The sequence below is a fragment of the Equus quagga genome, chromosome 5 (genome assembly GCF_021613505.1).
Source record: "Equus quagga isolate Etosha38 chromosome 5, UCLA_HA_Equagga_1.0, whole genome shotgun sequence".
Classification (NCBI taxonomy): domain Eukaryota; kingdom Metazoa; phylum Chordata; class Mammalia; order Perissodactyla; family Equidae; genus Equus; species Equus quagga.
Genome location: NC_060271.1, coordinates 32600968 through 32623625, shown reverse-complemented (window position 1 = coordinate 32623625; position 22658 = coordinate 32600968). Strand labels below are relative to the sequence as shown.

Here is a 22658-nt window from a genome sequence, read left to right as displayed (position 1 = left end):
AAGGGGTCACACCCATCCCGGCCGCCGGGCTCCCCTCCCCCAGGCCGGCGCGCGGGCCCCGAGGCGGGCCGGCGGCGGGCAGGGGTCGGGGTCTGGGCTGGGGCCGGGGCGCGCACGCGAGGGAGCGGGCGCGGGGGCGCGGGTGCCCGGCGGGGTCGGCCCTGCGCCCCGGCCCCGACTTCCTGCTTCGCGGCGCGCCGCCGCGGACGTGTTGCGGCGGGCGGGGGAGGGGCGGGGAGCGGGCCGCGAGCGCGGCGGGGCGGGGGCGGCCGGGGACCGCCCGGCTCGGGCTCGGGCTCGGCCTGCGACGCGCTCGACGCGCTCCCCGCGCCGCCCGGCTCCTTGATCCCACCCTCCGGGCGAGCTGCAGTGCCGTCTCCGTCTGCCTCTCCGGCCCTCTCCCCGCCTGCTCGGCTGCAGCTTCCCTTTCGGGGAGTTACCTCACCCGCTCTCGAAACCGTCCTCCTGCCGCTTGCCCAATTCCTCTTCTAAGGGGGAAATTTTCTTTGTTCCTTTGCTTTTTGCCTCCCCTTTAAGTCCCAGAGAAATGCAGGGTGGAAGATTACGTCATCGCACTATAAGGGGTGAGAGTTTTAACTCCTACAAGTCAGGGACTCAGCGAATCAAGACGGCGGTTTGCCACCTTAGGGGGGGGTCACCCAGGGGCGTTTCTTGCCTGCTTCCCAACGCGTCGTGTTCAGAGATGATCTTTTGCAATCCTGGCCGTCTCAGATGGTGTCTAAAAGCCAGGAGGGTTTAAGATCTCAGGATTAGCTTGTGCCGAGGAAGAAAGCGTAAGACAACACCTGCGACAGCCGCTTGCGTAGGCAGTAACTTTAAAGATCCCTTTGTACTCGAATTAAGTGAATTTATTTGTAGAAGCATTTCTCTGGTCCATAATGGCTTTCCCCCCTGTTTCAGTCCTCCCGTATGAGTTACTGGTGCAGAGTACACACCTAAGTTTACTCACGTGCGCTTTTTGTGGCAAGGGCGTGGTGAAAAGAGAATCAGTTCATTTTACGCCTAATCTTTGCTTGCTAGAAACTTGAGTTTTGTAATTGAAGACGAGTTTTGGGGCTTTTAACCAAAAACACTTAAGTGAGCAACATTTTCAGGCTTTTGGGATAACAGTATTTGTTCCCCAGAATGTTAGGTACATCTCAAATTGTGTATCCTTCATTGACTACAGGGTACAGTAGCACAGAAGAATGATAGCATTGTAAAGCAAATGAGGTCCAATTGTGTAATGCATGTTATAAGGGTAGTTCTTGTGTGAACGAGTGCCTTCCTATTGTTTCTCGTTTGTATAGAGAGGACAGATCGCTTAAGAAACGCTTAAAAGAAGTGGTAGGTTAAAGTCAGCTTTCTGCGGTGTGTAGGTGTTGAGGATTGGAGAGGTGTGGACTGTTATCTTCTGAAATACTTGGGTTTGCCATAATGTGGTATCTTGTTTTAATGTTATAAAAATGGAACACGTTCTGCTACCTATTTCTTGAGTCTTGTATATTTAAGAAGTTTGAATAAACACATCAGTTTGCATCTCTCCCTTTAAAATAAAGCAGAATGGCTTGAGTTTATAGTTTTTAGACTGAGGCAAGGAGGTAAGAGATTGGTAACTAAGTATTGAAAATGAGCTCTTTTCCAGTAATTTTTTCAAGACCTGAAAGGTATCACATGCTCTTAAAAGTTCTCGTATACTGACCAACACCTGTACTCAGTTACTTAATTTTTCGGGAATCTAAGGCAGCTATCACAGCCTAGGGTAGTTAGGGGGCTTAAATCAGACATTGAGATTCCTCAAGCCCACCAAGACCAAATCTTGATGTTTTCTGTAACAACAAGACTTGTTTCCCTTTATTTGGATACTACTTCCAGTTATAATTTTATGGTCTATTAGAAAAGCATTTCTAGTTATTTTTAAAATGCTTACACTAATAAAATGTTTTGGTCCATGGGCCATCACATTTGGAAAACTTTGAAGCACTTACTGTGCCTCTCTGGGAGCAGTATTTATGGGCATTCTTGGAAATAAAAGTCGGATTGTACTTTGTAGGTACATTTTAAATGTGTTTCTTTATTACTGTTTTAGGGTCTTTTTTGAGAGGATGAGGAACACGTAACGAGGAGCACTTCCGGCTACAGGGCTTCCTCTGCAGGGGGAGAGGGGGTTAATAGTTTGTTGACTTATGTCCCGTAAATCTATATATCCTCTTACATTAAAGGGCTTCATTCTAGGCTTTTTTGATGATGCCTTCCTCAGTGTTCTCTTCTAAATCTGTTGGTTTCCACTAGAATGTAAGTTCTTTGAGGGCAGGGCTTTGACCTGCCCTGGTGTGGTCACTCTTGTATCCCTACCACCTACAGTAGTGCCACGTACATAGTAGGTCTCAAGAAATGTTTGTCTAATGAATGAATTTGTTGATGTCTGAGGGTTAACATTTTCTCCTTCTGCATATTCCATAGACTTGTTTACTGTGTTTTCTGAGACTTCTTTTGTGCTTGGTCAGCAGCATCCATATTTGGGCTCACTGAAGTGAGGATTACTAATCTGCTGTTGCTTGACCTTATCCATGTGTTTAGTCCAGTATAGCTGCAGCTGTACCATCTGGGTAATTCACCATCGCTTAGAAAATCTTTTCTGATGAGCAGTTCTTACTCTCCTAAAAATTATTCAGACTTTAGTGTTTATTTCCTTCCTCTATTTCTTTGTTTGCAAATAGCAGCTTATTTTTGCCACTTCTTCGCCTCTGCTTAACAGTATCAAATTCCTAGTCATGTTATGCTTTGTCCCTTACCAGTTTCTACTTTTAGTTACTCATCCCTTCAGTCCGAAATATTTTTGCTAAAGCAGTTTTCATTACTTGTCATTTCAACTGTGTCTGCCACAGCTGCTATTATAAGCCCTGGATGTCAGAACCCTTCTTCACTAGTTGCCCTGGGGACAGTGGTCTCAAACTGCTTATTCTGTGAAGTGAAACCAGGGATTTTGCCACGAAAATGGTGTCCAATTTAAAAAAAAGTGTTAGAAAAGTATTTTTTCTCTAATGTTTAGCTGTTATGCTGAAGTCCAGAATAGTTTCTAAAATAGCAATATACTGTTGAGTCATGGTATTCACCAAGTGGTATTCATCGGTGGTCTGTCACCTGAAGAGAACTTCCATTGCTCTCTCTGTTCTTTAACACTTGGGTCATTTTCTCCAAAAGTAAGCCATTTGGATTTGCAATTTTAATTCCGCTGCTGTGTATTCTTGAGAGAGATACTGCTAGTATAGTGATTAAAAGTGTGAGGCCGGCTCCGTGGCCGAGTAGTTAAGTTCGTGCGCTCCGCTTCAGCGGCCCAGGGTTTCGCTGGTTCACATCCTGGGCGCGGACATGGCACTGCTCATCAAGCCATGCTGAGGCGGCGTCCCACATGCCGCAAGTGGAAGGACCCACAGCCAAAAATATATAACTGTGTACCGGGGGGCTTTGGAGAGAAAAAGGAAAAATAAAATCTTTAAAAAAAAAGTGTCGACTCTGGATCCAGATTGCCTGGGTTCAAATCCTGGCTCTGCCACTTATCAGCTATGTGCAATGTAAGTAATGTCCTTGTGACTCAGGTTTACCTTCTGTAAAATAGGGCTGGCAGTAGTCCCTACCTCACGGTGGTGTTCTGAGCATCCAATCAGCTAATCTGTGGGAAGTACTTAAGACAGTTCACTGGCAGTAACAAGTGCTCTGTAGGTGTTTGCTCTTGTTATTATTACAGTCTCTCAGGCCCCCACCTTTGAGAAGTTATCTGCCTTTCCCCCAGAATCAACATTTTAATAACCATCTCTCCCCTAGATTAGTCTTATGAAACCACAAAAATTATTCAGTGAAGTGGGGATTGTTACCTGCCTTAAATTTAACCAGTTACCTGCCTTATTTAACCAGTGTCGTGTAAGCAAGAGTGTAAAGTCTCAACTATGCGGTGTGTGGTGTATGGACCAGCAACATAAGCATCTCCTTGGAGCTCATTGGAACTTTTAGGCTCTGAATCAGAATCTGCATTTGAACAAGATCCCCAAGTGATTTTTATGCACATTAAAGTATGAAGCACCCTCTTCAGGACTGCTAGAGTGATGTCTTAAGGAGTTTCAGAAACAATGTTGAGTGCTTTATTTTTGTTTTTCCCCCTACTTAAGTGTAACTTCTTTTAGGCACTGTACCAGAATTTATTGCAAGGATCATAATCTGAAAGTGAATGAGAAACCTGTTTGGCTTTTAAAAGCAGTTAACAGTTTTCTGCCTGTTGTGTAGAATCGGTTCATGTCTATGCTCATTATCAGGAGTTTAAAGTTATTAAAGTGCCATTGCCCACTTAGTAATAACTAAATAATCTTAAGGTCCAGTTTAGTATATCAGTTACACAATTAAACTCAAATGACATTTTACTGAAAGCTGTTATGAAGAGCATATGATCAGGATAATTCATATGATTGTTGATTATGAAAACAGGTGAAATACAAAGTTGGCCTTTGGTCAAATGTAAAATGTTTTCTGCTTTCTTTACTAAAATAGACTGTATTTCCAGTCTCAAGGGAAAATGTTAATAACTAAAAGCTAATCTTATTTAGCTGCCATGCTGAAAAAATTATTGCTGTTTTTTAAGGACTGGATTGAATTTTTCTTTAATAACTTTTCCTTTTTCTTAAACTATTTGGTGTAGGAGAAATTCACCAGCGCTATCCCTATGCAGTATGTTCCAGAATAGTGTTTCCTAATCCTTTTCAAATCAAGGCAGACATAGAAAAATATTCATATGCTACACTGGAGTAAAGGGATGAGGCTGCAGCTGGAGGTGCTACAGACTCCAGGAGAGCTGGGAATCAGTCCCTCAGGCACCCTGGGTCCATTTTCTGTGTCCCAAGTGGTGTATGAAGCCACCTACTGTTGGCTGTTAAGCCACAGCCATCTTTTTTAGTTAAAAAGATTATCAGTGTTTGTTACTCCTTGTGGAAACAGAAGAGATTGAGAACAGATCAAATGAGGAGCAAATTAAACCAGAGGGAGAGGTGGAGGTGGAATAAAAGAATACTGTGTTAAGTAATGTTAAGGTGTATGAGAAGAGGTTAAATTTTGTAAAAGAAGGCATAAACAAGATTTAGCTGTGATCCGTTTGTTTTGTTGGTAGGCAACTTAAGAATCTTTTTAATTTTAGTTTACTTTTAAATCAGATGAAGAGGAGTGGGGAATAAATGATTAAAGTTTCTTAAGGAATTTTTATTTGTAGTTTTAGGGAGTTTCATTGTAATACAACTTTAGTGACTAGTACTTGTTTCACTAGCTGAGTGCTATTTGAGAGGAGCTCAATTTTAGAATCTGCTGAAGTGAGATTAAACTGTCTATATATCACTTTACTTTCCCAGAAAACCATATTTTTATTGTGGAGTTTAAGAGTAAGAGTAAGATTTTTAAATAAATTATTAGATTTTAAAATGTAAATTTTCATTTATCAGATAAGTAGGGAAAAAATCGATAGTTGCTGTGAGTATAGGGTGCTAGGGTTTAAATCAGTATCTGATATCCTCGTTTCTTTCAGAAAGTGTACAAATAGTGTAAATAGTACAAAATATAAGATATAGAAATGTTTGAATTATTTTAGGTCATATTATTTATTTGCTCTGCTCGTCATGGGGCCAAAGGGAATGTTAGATCATTAAGAATTTATTTGCCAGTAGAAATGGGGGTAGTGGATAGTTTGAATTTTAAGAGTAATGCCTGTGTTGTTTCGCTAGTGTTTCAGAATACCTGAAAGATGTTTCCATAGGGCTGAGTGTCAAATAAACTGGAAACCCTAGTTCTATCCCTGTCTTGGAAATTTATAATGTATATAAGTTTATTAAAAGTTTAGAGAAGTTAGAGAATCTGCTTAATTCAGTGTTTCTTAAACTTGTTTGATAGAGCTTTTTCTTCCTCCCGTGGAACACCCTTTAAAGTTTTTGAGAAAAGGGACTGGGAGACACTGGTGTCTGGTGGTTTATTAATCTCCATTAGGTTCAAGGATGTTGGTGTGGCCACACAGTGTTTGCTGTGGGTAGAAAAATGGGAAACATTTTCTCAAGTTCCTGAGGCAGGTGAATGGTAGAGACTTCAGCAGAGACCGTGGATGATCTCTTCTTGCTGAGCTAAACTCCACTCAGAAGCTGTTGTACAGAAATTGCTAATTTGCAGTGTCTCAGGATGGAACCGGAACCATGCATGTTCTATATATAAAACACATCTTTGGGGTATATCTGGGGAAGTAGCTCCATCTCAACTTAAAATTGAGGCAAGGTATTAGAAGGGAGAAGCAGACCAGTGTTAGGGACTGGGAAAGTGATGGTCCAGTGGTTGCAAGGGAAACTTCTGAAATGGAGTCACTGTGTATAGTTTCCTCTGTTGTTAGATCAGTGATCCTTGTTTGCTATTTTTTTATTGTTTTCCAGTATTCTGAAAAGCTTGTAGTAGTTTCAAAGCTAATATTTTAATGTTGTGAAAGTCATATAATTCATAACTTTTATTTGCAATCCAAAGAGTTTTTATGACTTTTTTTTTAAAGATTTTATTTTCCTTTTTTTCTCCCCAAAGCCCCCCAGTCCATAGTTGTATATATTTTTAGTTGTGGCATGTGGGATGCCACCTCAGCATGGCTTGGTGGGTGGTGCCCTGTCCGCGACCAGGATCCAAACCGGCGAAACCCTGGGCCGCTGAAGCGGAGAGTGCAAACTTAGCCACTCGGCCGTGGGGTGGGCCCCAGTGACATTTTTTAAAATAATTTTTCACATACATGAGAAGTTAAGGTTTTTAGGAGCTTGTAGCAGTAGTCTGTAGATTCTTTGTATTTTATAATTTTACATATTTCTTTTGCTTTTTTTTTTGCTGAGGAAGATTCACCCTGAGCTAACATCTCCTGTCAGTCTTCCTCTTTTTGTATGTGAGCTGCAGCCGCAGCATGGTGACTGACAGATGAGTGGGGTAGATCCATGCCTGGGAACTAAACCCAGGCCACTGAAGCAGAGTGTGCCGAACTTAACCACTAGGCCACCTGGGCTGGCCGTTTCTTGCTTTTTCTTTGTTGTCACATACTGCCCAATTCCATCCACGCCCTCCACCCCCCACTCCCTGGCAGAAAAACCCCTCACCTCAGATACCATCTTCTAGATAAATTTTTTTTTTCTGGTTGCACCTACTACATGGAAATGAAAATATATTCTTCTGAAAACTTGTCCTTGGTTCTACTTAAATCACAGCCAGGAACAGAAAAATCGTTTCACTTACATCAGTGTTACAGTTTTCTGAGAGAGATGGGAGAGTAGGGAAAGACATAACTTTGTATATCCAGGTTGGAGTGAGGGACTTAGGTTGGGCTGTTTTATTTCTTTAAAAAAAATTGCTGTTTTTTGCTAATTGAGTAATTTTCTTCGGAATCAAGATTAATTCATGTCCTGGATGGGACATGTGTTGCAAATCCAAAAGTTTATTTTCTCCTGACACCAAATTCTTCATCTCTGCTACTTTTAGTTGGAGAAAATGGTATCATTTCTGCATTTCTGCTCTTATAAATAAAATATAAATCTCTCTCTTTTTTTTTTTTAAAGATTTTATTTTTCCTTTTTCTCCCTGAAGCTCCCTGGTACATAGTTGTGTATTTTTAGTTGTGGGTCCTTCTAGTTGTGTCACGGGAGATGCTACCTCAGCGTGGCCTGATGAGTGGTGCCATTTCCACGCCAAGGATCCGAACCGGTGAAACCCTGGGCAGCCGAAGCTGAGCGCGTGAACTTAACCACTCGGCCACGGGGCCGGCGCCATAGTCTCTCTTTTTTTAATATGAAGATGAGATGATTCTTGACAAATATTTTTTAAAAACCACACCAAAAAACCCCCCCAAAAAAAGAAGCAATACATAGAAGCAACTTTAAAAATAGAGCTAATCAATGGCAAATATTTTTGTCAAGACCTAAATTCTGGAGATAATTCTTTGGCAATTATGTGATTCCTTAAGTTTATTATGCCCTGCTTTAATTGATTTAAATCAATCACAGTGAATTGTTTCAAAATTAGAGGTATATTTTAATTATAAAATTACTGAGTGTAAGATTGCTTTTACATTAACTATTTCACTGTGATATAGTTGCAAACACAAGTGATAGCACATACTTTTTGGGGATGCTGCTTTTTCTGGGAGGGTCTTTTTTTGCCAGTTTAAAAGTCACTAGAATTGTGCATACCCAGAACAGAATAGAGTTACTGATGATAATAGAGTATTCCCTGAAAGTGATTCTGGGTGGCTTCAAAGTCAAACACTTGGCGTTAACTACTTTAGTTTATGCTTTAGGAATATGATTTTTCTCTTTCAGGAGGGTATTAAATTTTTTTGTTGTTCTTTATCCAGATAGTAATAGAGGGTTTGGGAGCCTAGAGGAACAATTTAAGGGTATATTCTGAGTCTAAAGAACAAACTTTTTGACTTGGTGTATCTCTAACCCATACTTTCATTAATTTATAAATTCAACAATCCTCTGAGTGCCTGCTCTGTGACAGTCATTGTTCTAGGTGTCGGGGATATAGCAGTGACTAAAATAGGGCCAAACAAATCTCTGTCTTCATGAGGTTTACGTACTAGGCTGTGAGTTGGAGATAAATGTTTGGAAAAAAGTGAAGAAGGGGAGGAAGACCAGGGATGGCTAGGGGTGGGGTACAGTGAGTACTTCAGGGTGTGGTAGAACTTGGGTGGCAGTTAAAAATAAGGTAGTCAGAAGAGTTCTCACTCCAAAATGACATTTGAGCAAAGACTGTAAGGATTGGGACTGAACCAGCCATCCAGGCAAGAGCATTCTATAGGTAGAGGGAAGGACTGTAATCACTCTTAAGCAGAGACAAGTACTGTTATGCTTAATTTTATATGAAATCTTTAAAAATGGACGTTAAGCAAATGTGTTCCATAATGCATCTGGAGTACCATTTTAGGAGCTTAATTTCCCTCAGTGTGGTGTATGTGTATAATTTCCGTAGAAACAATTGATAGTCCAGGTAGAAGTTTGTGCTTTGATGGTGTCCTTCTTGGTTTCAAAGTGTGCTTGAAAAGGCAGATTTGTTGCTGACAAATATTGGTCATTTTTCAGTCTTTGCAACTCTATTTTCGTTGTTTTTGTTTCTCTTGATCTCTTTTAATGGATAGGACTGTTACTGCTGTGCAGTCAAGCCGCCGCATGCAGTCATGCCAGCTGTGCTGCTTCGACAGACTGGTGCAGATGTTACAGCATCTCTGATTATTCTTTGTCGAATTCGGTCTTAAAGTATGTGGTTGAATGGTTCTGTGGAAGTTCACCCCATTAACAGCAGATTTTACATCAAAATTGGTAGACTGTTTTGATTCAGAATCTTGGTAATCCTGTCTTGTTCTTTTAAAATGTGGCTTGTGGTTTATAAGACAGATTGTATGAGAATCTGAATGTGGGTACCTCTGCCTCATCAGGTGTAGCAAAGAAAGTCTAAATAATCATGGTTAGTTTGTAGTTGGCGTCTCACCTGGTAATCTTTCAAAGAAAGATTCTGTTTGTCACTCGTTTTACAGTGTATGTTGCCTAGGTGATATAGTGACTTATTTTTTGCTGCAAATGTATGCTTGTATGTAGGATTTCTGATACAGGCTGGTGCATGATTTCATCCTTGATAGACTTAGGACCAAATTATTGTGCACTGGTTTCTGAAAAGGCTGTTCTTTTCCATGTTTTCTTACAAGAGTACTTTAAGAATGTAGTAGCCTCGCTTTAAGATTTCTTCTTCTGACTTCTCCATTTGTCTTTGGTACAAGCCTGTCCTCTAATTTCACTAACTAAAAAACTTCCTCATAATTAACCACCTCCTTAAACCCACCCTCCACCCCAACACGGGTCAGCTGTTTCTTCTCTATTTCTGTGCTCTGCCGTAGTGCAGGCCCTTCACTGGAAGTCTTGGATTACTAAAGTTGTTTCTTAGCTGAGTTCCTTTACTTTATCTGGTTACCTTTGACAGTCAGTTTTGGAGTACAGGTACAAGATTGATGCAAAAAACCCTGTTGTTATGGATAAAAAAGAAATGGTAGCTTCCTGTCCTCTACCCAGGTTAAATTAAAACTCCTCTGCCTAGCTTTCGGAGTCAGTATCACTTGGACTCATCCAGTTTTTTTGTTTGTTTCTTCCACTTTGCTGGTTCAGACTACTTGTGCCCTTTCCCCTGATATTCTGTCTACCTAGAGATTTATTCTCACATTCTGCTGGAGGACTCTCCCACATTTACTAGTCTTTTGAAAATCTGTGGCACTTGTAGTTTATAGTGTAATTTTGTAACAGCCTGACTGCTACAATTGTGTTAGCCTCTTCTGCTTATAACAGGTAAAATACATGAGGCGATGTATGTTAGGCTATGTAGTATAATGTGTGAAATGTCGTGAGGGCCTTCGAAGGCAGGGTTTGTGTCTTACCCACTGTAGTGCTATAATGGGCACTTAAATATCTTGCTGACTTTCCTAGTTAATAGAGTTGTTTCTTGGGAGAACAGAAGCCTATTGGAACATGCTCTAGGTCCTAACTTGTGTCCTGGTGCAGTGAGGATTGGGCAAGATCTGTTAGGCGCTGGAGTCTTGTTCTTTGACACACACCCTTCAGCACAGCTATTGTTAAAACTCTTTTTGCGTTTGTTTTTTACGCATTAGAACACCAAATTTTAAGTTAGCGGTAGTATATGTTTTTAATAACATTGTGTTACTATGTTGGTAGTCTTCATAGCTGTTTCTCATATGTATACATTTCATCCTGTGGTATATTGTTACTTAATTATTTTTGTGTTGCGTTAACTATTTTACTGTGATAGCATTCCATTGTTTCTTGATAAAGTGTTTTCTTAATTTTGGATGAGTTATCCGAAGTGGAATTTTTTTTCAAAGAGGGATACAAATGTTTTAATTGTTGAAATACGTTGGTAAATTGAGTGATTTACATTGTAGTACTAAGTGGGATGAAGTGGAATTATTGAGACAAATGATGTGAATATTTTTGTGGTTCTTAAAATACGTGTGCAGGGCATTTTAAAAAACTGCACTCGTGAAATAGTTCAGGGATTTTGGTTTATCAGCACTTGTTAGCTGTTAGACCAGGTTTGCTGATGGTGTTTTTCTTTTATTTCTTTTTGGTGAGGAAGTCTGGCCCTTAGCTAACATCTGTGCCAGTCTTCCTCTATTTTGTATGTGGGGTGCCACCACAGCATGGCTTGGGGAGTCGTGTGTGGGCCCATACCCGGGATCTGAGCCCGTGAACCCTGGGCCGCTGAAGCAGAGTGCGTGAACTTAACCACTATGCCCCTGGGCCGGCCCCTGATGGTGTTTTTCTTAATTGTTGACTATGTCTTGGAGATCTTTGCATTTTAGTAATTTTTTTAAAATTAAAGAAAATACTATATGCACATGGTGAAAACTTCAGAACAAAAGAGAATGTGATGAAAAATAAATCTACCCATCCCAGACACCCATATTCTGTTCCCAGAAACAGCCACTGTTACCTAGCAGATACATGTCCTTGTGGATAGCCTCTGCACCTGTATGTGTCTTTGCAGGTAGTCTCTACCTGTAAGTAAATACATATCTCCTCACCATTAAAAAAACTCACATAAATTGGCATATTATACGTATTGTTCTGCCCTTGCTTTTTAGAAACCTTTTTAAAAACCTTGGAGATCTTCCATATTGGCGCTGTATTGGTTTGCTACATGGACTGGATGATTTAAATAACAGAAATTTATTTCCTGACAGTTCTGGAGGCTAAAAGTCCAAGATCAGGGTGTTGGCAGGATTAGTTTCTTCTGAGGGCTTCTCTCCTTGGTTTATGGATGGCTGACTTAGTGTCTTCATTTGGTCTGTGTTATAATCTCCTTATAAGGGCTCCAGTCATATTGGTTTAGGGCCCACCCAAATGACCTCATTTTATTTTAATTACTTCTTTAAAGGCACTATCTCCAAATACAGTGAGTCGTATTCTGAGGTACTGGGGTTAGGACTTCAACATAGCAGTTTTTTCAGGGGGTGGGGTTGGAGGAACGCAGTCCATAATAGGCACTGTAGCTCATTCTTTTTAATAGTTGCATGATATTCCTTTGCATTATAACCTGTTTTACCAGTCCCTTGTTGGCTCACATGTAGGTGGTCTCCTGTCTTTTGCTCCTACAAGCAAGGCTGTGGTAAATATCCTTGTGCCTACTTCTTTGCATACTCGGAGAAAGTCTTAGAAATGGAATTGCTAGGTCAAAGAATGTACGTATTAAATTTTGGTAGCTATTGGCCTAGACATGGAAGCCTTGTTTATTATTGTTTCTCATATATTTTCTTTTTGAGGAAGATCGGCCCTGAGCTAACATCTGCCACCAATCCTCCTCTTTTTGCTGAGGGAGACTGGCCCTGAGCTAACATCCATGCCCATCTTCCTCCACTTTATATGTGGGACGCCTACCACAGCATGGTGTGCCAAGCGGTGCTATGTCCGCACCCGGGATCTGAACTGGCGAACCCCAGGCCACTGAAGTGGAACGTGCAAACTTAACCACTGCACCACCAGGCTGGCTCCTCTCATATTTTTTTTTTTGAAAGCAAAAATTCACCTTGTGTATTATGTCCTAATCTAAAACCACATTTTTGGGGCCGGCCTGGTGGCACAGTTGTTAAGTTTGCATGTTTTGCTTCGGCAGCCCAGGATTTGCTGGTTTGGACTCTGGGTGAACCTACACACTGCTTGTTATGCCATGCTGTGGCAGTCATCCCAAAAATAAAGTAGAGGGCTATGGACATGGATATTAGCTCAGGGCCAGTCTTCCTGAGCAAAAAGAGGAGGGTTGGTGGCAGATGTTAGCTCAGGGCTAATCTTCCTCAAAAAAACAAAACAAAAAAGCCACCACATTTTATTTTCAGGGGTATGTGATAGACTTTCACTTAGCACTTTGCAGTATAAACACAACCACCTGTACAAGATGGCCTTGACAATCAGATTCTACGGTGACTGCTTATCTGGGTTACTTCACAATGGTAAAAAATAGCTCATATTTGAATATTAAGTGCTGTACAGAGGAGTAACTCAGTTAATTCTTAACAACCTAAGATGTCAGCACTATTTCTGTTTCACAAATAGAGTCTTAAAGAGGTTAAGTAGCTTGCGGAAAGTCACACAAGAATGGGGATAGGAGCTTAGGGCTGCTTGACTTGACAGCTTCTGTGCCTCATTGCTCCTCTGTATTGTCTTCCTGGGGCATGTTCGAGACTTCAGAAATATTTGTTGTGTGATTAAGTATTGTTATTTTATCTCTTAAGATAGAGGCAGATTACAACCGTTTAGTAGCATTCCAAATCCTCTGGCTACAAATATGGCAGTTTAGTTTAAGCTCTTCTTTGAGATCAGATGCAGGAATTTCAGAAAGGATTGATCAAGTTAGCAAATAATCCTGTTAAGTAAGAGCAAGGATTTGTCTGACTTTCCTCTTATTTATAGTGTTTAAATGCTTTCATTTAACAGTAGTAGTTGTGATTTTTTATCATAGCACCTTTTTGTGTTTTGCAAATTTTAATTGGGGATAAGAATAAGGTGCCCATATTAGGTGTTTACTCTGTGCTGGGTGATGTATTAGTTGCTTTATATACATTACCTCCCTTCTCTTCATAGCAGTTCGCTGAGTTAGATGTTATTGTGTAGATGAGAAAATTAAAGTGCAGAAGTGAAGTAATTTGCCAGGATCACACACATTGAAGTGGAACTAAGATCGGAACCCATGTTTGCTTGTCTTTTAAAAATGCCATGCTTTTTTCGTATTATTACTTTAGTCAACAAAGTTTTTAAAAAACATTGAAAAATTTTATTTTTTCTTGACCTTAATACAGTCATGTGTTGTTTAACAACAGAGGTACATTTCTGAGAAACATGTCATTAGGCGATTTCATCATTGTGTGAACATCATAGAGTATACTTAAACACACAACCTAGATGATACAGCCTACTGCACAACTAGGCTATATATGGAAGTCTTATGGGACCACTGTTGTGAGTGTGGTCCGTCGTTGACCGAAACATTGTTAGGTGGTGCATGACTGTAGGTGCTCAGTACTGTATTAGGTGCCTTGGGAGGGAGGTAAAGAAGTGTAATCCTAGTTTTTCTCTCAGAGAGCTTACAATCTATTAGAATAAACCCAAGCACATGTGAATAAAAACAGCATGATTAGGCACTCATTGTGTGATTCATTTATTCAGTGAGTACATGATGTGTGTCCAGTATTGAGTACTTTTCTGGAAATACAGCACAGTTGCTGCCTTTACAGAGATTTCCTTATTTTTTATCTGTCTCCTTTACTGCAGTATAACAAATAAACAAGATAATTATAGATTATGACCGTCCTATAAAGGAAATAAACAGGGTAATATGATAGAAGTAAGGAGGAAGAGGGCTGGATATTACTCTGGATTGTGTGCTTAGGGGAGGATTTTCTGAGGAGGAGATGATTCAGCTGAGATCTGAAGGATAAGTCAACAGCTTTAAGGCAGGAGAAAGAGTACTCTTGGTAAGTATAAAGACTTGAAGGCAGGACAGGGCCGGGCATGTTTGAGGAATATAAGGAGGCCTATGTAGATGGAGCATGGGAAGTGAAGGGGAGAGGAGTATAAAATAAGATTTAAGAGCTAAGAAAGGCCTTGCCATGGGAGTTCAGAGAATTGGGGCAGTCTTTGATAGCTGGAATAGTTAGGGAAGGTGTCTCAGACAAGATGGGATTTTGGGATAGAAAGTTACAATAGAGATTGGATGAGTTGTAAGGCCAGACATGCAAGGTTTGGAGAGATGATGTGAATAAAGGCATAGACTTTGAAATAAGCACCAAACCGTATTGGATAATTTAAATAGGATCAGGTAATTGAGAGTTGATTGGATGGGCAGAGTAAGATGCATAAAAGCTGATTGAGCAATTTCAGTCCTCTTTTCGCCCCGGTTGTGTAGATCTCAGAGCTGTGGCAAATTCAGATTTGAGATTTAGGGTAAGGGAAATGCTCTTATCTGTTGTTATCTGGTCTTTTGCATGAAACTTAGGGGAGGTTTGTTTGTGTTTACTATCTCCTTGCCCTTTCTTGATTAGGAGAAGAGAATTATGTTGCCATTAATTAAGAGACCAGAATGGGAAAATTGCATATAAGGGTGTCAGTAATGTTATGAAGGAAGACTGTGTGTGTGGGGGGTGATGCTTATTTGTTTATTGTATATCCCACTTAGGATTGTTGCCTCAAGAGGACACGAACTTTGTTCCAGGCATAGGCTGATATGGTAATATATAAGACAGTGCTTGGCACATATTAGGTGCTTAATAAAGGTTTGTTGAATGAATGAGTAAATCTACAGGTCTTGAATATTTTGAGGGAAAATATTATTGTAATTTCCATTTTCTAATTAGATATGTAGTACTCTTACGCATTATTGCATACTCTTCAATTTTTCTAAATTGTTTGAAAATGTTAAATTTGAAAATTCCATAGCTTGTTTAATTATTTATTAATTGGATGTCAAATTTTTTTTTTTTTTGGTCACAAATACAATATAAAATGATGACTGGCTAACATCCCTCAGTTTTTCCCATTTTGAGGAAGGAAAACTCAACATTATGGTAAAAATAAGGACTTGCATTCTTGTTGGGTTAGACATTTTGGAATGAAGTAATTTTCAGAATGAAGCTGACACAACAAACTTCCAGCACTGCTGAAAACATCTTTTACCACATGGAACATAATCTTTTAATTTTATGAGTGCTGCTGTCAGCATTTTTTTCCCTGACAGTTGCTTCGTTTTTGTCATCTCAAGGACCCACAGAACCTTAATTTGAGACCTGCTTCTCTACCCTCCCATCTGGGTTGTGATTTCACATGTGTCAGTTTTCTTTACAAGTGGCAGAAAATGGAGGAATTTGAAAAATTGCTTTGAGTGCTTAATGTTTGCCATCCAACATTTTGCATGTATTAATGCATTTAATTGGCAACTGGAGATATTAGGAGTTTTGCAACATTTTGTGGGATAGATATGCGTGAAGAATTCCAGATGGTATATATTGGTCAAAAACCCAAAGATACTTTTGTTTTATGCAACATCTGAAAAGTACATCTAGAGGAGAGGAGGAAAAACCCCAGTATCTTTTCCAATATCAAAAGCTGTAGTAGTGCTGTTATCACTTAGATTCTGCCTGAGTCTGCTTGTCTGATTTTGTCTTTTGGTAAAATGTCTACCAATTTTGCATATATTCACCACTGTCGGCTCAGTAATCAATGACAAAAGCAACAATAGGCTTCTGGAACGTGTACCATGGAGACTTTGTCTTTTAAATTTCTATAATGACTTAATTCTAGAGGTAAATAAGTGGAATTTTGGGGTAAAGTAAGGTTATTCACAGCTGTTCAAAGATAGGAGAGAACAAAATAAGGTTTGTTTTTTGAAAAATTAAAAATTTTATTAGCCTTAATTTAAAGAAAACAGGAGCCAGACTGGTGGCGCAGTGGTTAAGTTCGCACGTTCTGCCTCGATGGTCTGGGGTTTGCTGGTTGGGATCCCAGGTGTGGACATGGCACTGCTTGGCATGCCATGCTGTGGTAGGCGTCCCACATATAAAGTAGAGGAAGATGGGCACGGATGTTAGCTCAGGGCCAGTCTTCCTCAGCAAAAAGAGGATTGGCAGCAGTTAGCTCAGGGCTAATCTTCCTCAAAAAAAAAAAAACCCACAAATTAATAATACATCATTTCTCTCTTATTTATGTATTTTTGCTGGGAAAGATTTGCCTTGAGCTAACATCTGTTGCCAATCTTGCACTTTTTTCCCCCCCTCCCCAAAGCCCTGGTACATAGTTGTATATTCTAGTGGTAAATCCTTCTAGTTCTTCTATGTGAGCCACCATCACAACATGGCTACTAATTTCTCTCTTATTTTTATATGCTCACTGTGAGGAACTACCTTGCTTACCACCTTTCTTGATGATAGGATTCTGGCCTTCACTAGTTTCTTTCTGTTAGAATAGACACCTAGAAGATGGAACATAAATTAAAATAACCAGTTTCTAGAGAGAATCTGCTGGCTGGCTTGAGAGTGAGGAGAAGGTGGAAAAAATCTCAAAAATTATTTCAGGAGGATTTTCTATAAAGAAAAAATTGGGGTAATGAATAAAATATTTAAGACCAAGTCTTCTTACCTAGCCTCTACTCTAGTAAATTATTCTAAGAAACTATCTAATTGCTATGTTATTTACATACAAAACCTAAATTCACAAGAAAATGAGTATCTCTCACAGAGCTCAGTCAATCAAGTAAACAGGGCCTGGGATTTTATTTTACTCTCCTTACAAGCTAATGTTAGCCTGGTACTGTTTTATGGATGCTGGCAGAAGATGCGAGACTTCTGGGTCAGAGACAAAGAATTTAGTTAATTAAGGCACAGCCAGCAGCAAGGGATCAGTGTGTATGTGTTGCTTCCCATTACTCTTAAGACTTTCCTGCAGCACATGAAGTGGGTTTGTGTTACAGCTGAGGAACACTGAGCTTGGGTACCCACTATTTAATAACAGACAGGAAGCAAGCCTGCTCTTTGTCTCAGAGGGAAATGTTACCGTACCGTTGAGGCTGTTTGCTGCAAACACAGCCTTATGGGATGGCCTGGGTGGAGTGGTCCGGGCCTTGCATTGTTAGCATACCTAGCGAGATGTGTAGGAGCGAGAGAGACCCATCGGGGACTGTCTCTCCCAGTGCAGGGTTGCCTACTTTTTAACTATAAAACTCCATTTGAATTTATTTTTCAAATTGGAATGGATACATTTATTGTTGAAGACAGTGGCAAACTGCTGAACTTACTAAGCTTCTTTCGGACTTTTATTGGGGCAAATAACTTTGAGCAGTAGCTGTATTACTTTGACTTTTTGAATAAGTGCCAAAGTTTTCTAAGATTATTTCCTATATACTAGGACTCTGAAAACAGATTATAAAGTTTAAAAAGAACTGCCTTTATGTAGATTGTTCTGTGTTTGCCTGAAGTCTGCAGAGTTGGAAAAGAATGTCAGGATACATGGGCTTTGGGGCAGGTCCTTTGCACGTAGGCCAGAATATCTACAAAATGATGGAGTTAAGTTAGTTCCTTAACGGATATTCCAATTCTAAAAAGAAAAATTCTCATTCTTTATTTTGATTCTTTTAAGTAATATTGGATGAACTCATACGATTAAGTTCTCTTAAATTTTGTTTGAAGCTAAACATTTATTTCAAGGTTTAAAAACATCCCTTTTTCCAACGTATTGTTTGTTTTGAAGGAGAGAAGTAACTGTGGTGGAGATGTGATAGGATTTTGGTAACACTTTCTAAACAATATTCTCAGTTGAACACAGAAGGTCAGCCGTATGCTTTTTGTTTTCGTATATGTTCTGACCCAGAACCAAACACCTGCATACATATAAATGCAGGCGACACGTCTCTGTAATTTGAGTACTTTGGTTACTTAATAATCACGTGGGCAAATGTTTAAGAAATTGTGCTTTGATATGCTACTATAACTATACAAAAGGTTCTATAAACTATTCTCTAAAGTGACCAAATTTGATAGGAGAGCCAGGTGGTGCTGATTTTATTTATTATGTCTAATTTTGTAGCCAGACTGGCTGTTCCGTTGGATATGTAAGGAAGGCTAGTGAAATCCAGTGTTATTATTCTCTTGATTTCTGTAGTGCCTCTTTCCTGTATCCTCAGTATGAAAATGGGTTACTTCAGGGGTAAACGTATTTCAAATGAAACTGACATTACTTTTAGCGTATTTTGCGGTAGTGTGAATACGGTGTCTTTTTTTCTGACACACTTTGGTTGGTTCAATTCTGACACTCCCAGCATTAGTGCAGACACCACAGCTTAAGGGCTTAGTCCCACAAGACTGCCTCCACTTCAGGCACCAGCTGCAAATGGGGTCCCCAGGCTATTCACCCTTCTGCTTGGCCAACTGCAGATTTGGGGGTTTCCATGACCCCCCTCAGGTTTGATAATTTGCAAGAATGACCCCCAGAACTCAAAAACACGTTTACTGGTTTGTTATTAAGATACAACTTGGGAACAGTCAAGTGGAGGAGATGCATAGGACAAGGTAGGGAATGGGGATGGGATGCAGAGCTTCCATGCCCTCCCTAGGCATGGCGCCCTCCAGCATGTCGATGTGTTCATCAACTTGGAGGCTCTCCAGATCTTGTTCAAGAGTTTTCACAGAGCTCAATCTCCAGTGGCTTCCACCACCCCTTCCTGAGGTTGGTAGGCAGGGCTGAAAGTTCGAACCCTCTAGTCACTTGCAGTGCCATCCTAGGCTATCTAGGGGCCCCACTCTAAGTCACCATTAGGACAAACTCAGATGTGATTGGAAGGGGCTTAATAAGAATGACACAAGACGCTTCCCTGTCTTTTAGGAAATTCCAAGGGTTTTAGGAGCTCTGTGCCAGGAACCTGGGACAAAGACCAAATACTTGTTTTACCACAATGAATTACCAACAGTTTGACTTGCCTTTTATTCACATTGTTTACTATTAATATTTGACATAGTTTTATAAAGAATATAATAATCTGATTGAGAATGTACAGTTTTTGCAAGACACTTATTAGCAAATACTTAATCTGAGATCTTTCATAGGCTCTTTCTGCCTTGTGCCTAGAATGAACCATGGGGCAGGAGAAGATAGGGCATCAGTAGCTGAGAGCCTCCTCTTCCGCCTTACAAATCCTTTCCCCAGGGACTGGATTGTCTGGTGGAGTTTAGTTGGCAGCCAGGCAATAATAACTATTGGGGGCAGTTCCGTAGCCTCTTTAAATCTAGAGCTTAGGGACACCAGAAAGCTAAAGGGGCTTTGGTTCTGGGATTCTCCAAGGGTGATTGGACCCCAAAGCATTTAAGAACCTAGGAGGGGGCCAGCCCTGTGGTCAAGTGGTTAAGTTTGCGCGCTCCGCTTCTGCGGCCGAGGGTTTCGCCAGTTGGAGACCTGGGTGCGGGCCTGGCACCGCTCGTCAAGCCATGCTGAGGTGGAATACCACATGCCACAACTAGAAGGACCCACAACTAAAAATACACAACTATGTACTGGGGGCCTTTGGGGAGAAAAAGGAAAAATAAAATCTTAAAAAAAACTTAGGAGATAGGGGTTTTGATGTGACTGGCAGAGTGATAGGTACTGGGAAGGAGTGTACACAATATACCTTATTTCACAATTGATTTTCCTTATGATTGGCAGAAGCTTTTTTTTTGGCGAGGAATATTGGCCCTGAGCTAACATCTGTTGTGCCAATCTTTCTCTTTTTGGTTGAGGAAGATTGTTGCAGAGCTGACACCTGTGCCAGTCTTCCTCTATCTTATGTGGGGTGCTGCCACAGTATGGCTTGATGAGCGGTGCTAGGTCTATACCTGGGATCCAAACCTGTGAGCCCCAGGCCACTGAAGTGAGCGAACTTAACCACTACACCACGAGCTGGCCCCCAGAATCATTTTTTATGCTTTAAGTTGCCCAACCCCCATTCTAAGTTCTGATACAAATGAACTTCATTAAGAGGGATAGTGTTTAGTTATTGGTGCAAAATAACTTTTCTAGTCACTCTGGATAGCAAAATGGGTCATTGGTACTACATAGCCTCTTTTCTGCCAAAGTGATTTGATATTTTTGAAAAAGGAGGTTAACATAGGGTAGATAAACATGTGTGGCCTAGTTTCCTCCATGTTGTTGAAGCTGGCATTGTATATATTGCAAAGCCAAAGTCTCTTTCCTGGTCGCCTGCTTTGTCCCCATCTGTGGGTCATCTGGTGACATTTTAGTACATGAAATTATTGATTAATACATGTCAGATGCTTTGCAGAATAGTCTTAATTAAATTGGGACGTGACTCTGAAATGACCGCTTGTAACGGGAGCTCTAAATTTGACTGCATTTGTAATAAGAACAATGAGTACTGTTAATTATTTTGGAAATAAAAATATGTGCTCCTTTCTAAGTGGGTTGAAATTGTTTCTGTTTTAGAACTTATATTGACTTAAAAGTGCCTTCAGTCACTCAAGAATAATAGCTAACATTTACTGTATGCCAGGTACTATGTTAAGTTCTTTACATGTATTATCTTATTCAATCAATTTACCTATGAGGAAGGTATTACTATTTTCATTTTTAGGTAAGGGAAAACTGAGCCATAGAGAAGTTAAAGAACTTGCCTAACGTCACATAGCGAGAGTGGTAGAGCCAGTCTGACTCCTGAACCAGTGATTTTGACAGGGGACCCACAATCAGTTTCCAACAGATTGTTGAGCTGTCAGGTCAGGAAGCCTCAGAAATGGAAGATTTGTGGGTATATAAAAAGGGGAAGAGCAAACTGTTATCTTACTTATTCTTGCTTCCCTTCTCCTCAGTAAAATTCAGTAGTTGTCTGCAGGGTGAAGAAACAGGAAATAAACTTAACTCCTGTTTCTTGCTTCCTCCTCTGCTTTCTTCTTCCCAGTGCTGACAGCTCTCCTAAGTATGTACTTGCCGCTCCATTTGCAGTGATCATGTTTGTTTTATTAATGTCACTTCTCAGGAGAGATAGTATGGTATAGTATTTTAGAGCAGGGGCTTGACAGACTGCTCTGGTTTAAATTCCACTTCTACCATTTACTGGCTCAGTAGTCTTGGCCTAGTTACTTAACTTCACTGAGCTTCACTTCTCTTACCTGTAAAATGGGGCTAATATAGCACTTACCTCATAGGGTTTTGGGAGGATGAAAGGTATAAATATGTGTAATATGTTTAGAACAGTGTGTGGCATCTAGTAAGTGCTATGCAGGTGTTTGCTACTGTCACCATTATGATTTGAGAACACTTTTAGGTTGAACCAGTAATTAAAGCGTCTCTAAAGTATCTTGGTTCATGATCTTTCAGTATCCAGTGTGAGTTTTTCATTACCACATATGTAAAATGCCTGGTTGATACAGCTAATTCATACTGATAATTTGGATTCTACTTTAAGAAACTCACTTCTAGGTGACCTAAAATGCCAGTAATGTTTATCTTAGTTTAGATTCTTGTGTTACGGTGTTCCTTGTCTTGCTGTGGTACAGGACATGGTTCTCAAACTTGCTTGTGCATTAGAATTACATAGGGAGTGTTGAGCTCTGATTGTTCATTTTGGGGTGGGGGCCCAGGAATATGAATTGTTAACACACCAACCCATTCCAGGTAATTCTCCCTCTGGTGGTCTGAGGTGATAATTTTGGAAATGCTGATTTAGAGGGTGAATTCAAGCATAACAGGAGAAAGATTATAAAAGGTAGTAACTGTCAGATTTTCATTAGTTTGCATGTAGGCTGATGATTTGTAAACTAAAAAAGTATTTGATTTGGTGTTTAAAGATAGCGATAGGGTCTATTCTCAAACCTAAATTTTGTTAACACCTGTTAGATAACTTGGTTTTAGGGACTACTCTGTAAATACAAAAATAATACAGGAAATACAGAAAGAAGTAATAGAGGAATCTTCAGGTGAAGAAGTCTTTGGGTCGATTTCTTGGTTTTTGTGTCATTAGCTAAATAGCAAATATATTCAATTCATTTTTTTTATTAATGTTATATATTCAATTCATTTTAACCT

The 22658-nt window shown here is 40.1% G+C and overlaps 1 protein-coding gene across 2 annotated transcripts in view; it reads left to right on the top strand.

Moving 5' to 3' along the window:
- Positions 1-22658, top strand: part of CDC42 (cell division cycle 42) — a 45503-nt gene that overhangs the window by 748 nt on the left and 22097 nt on the right. The window lies entirely within an intron of this gene.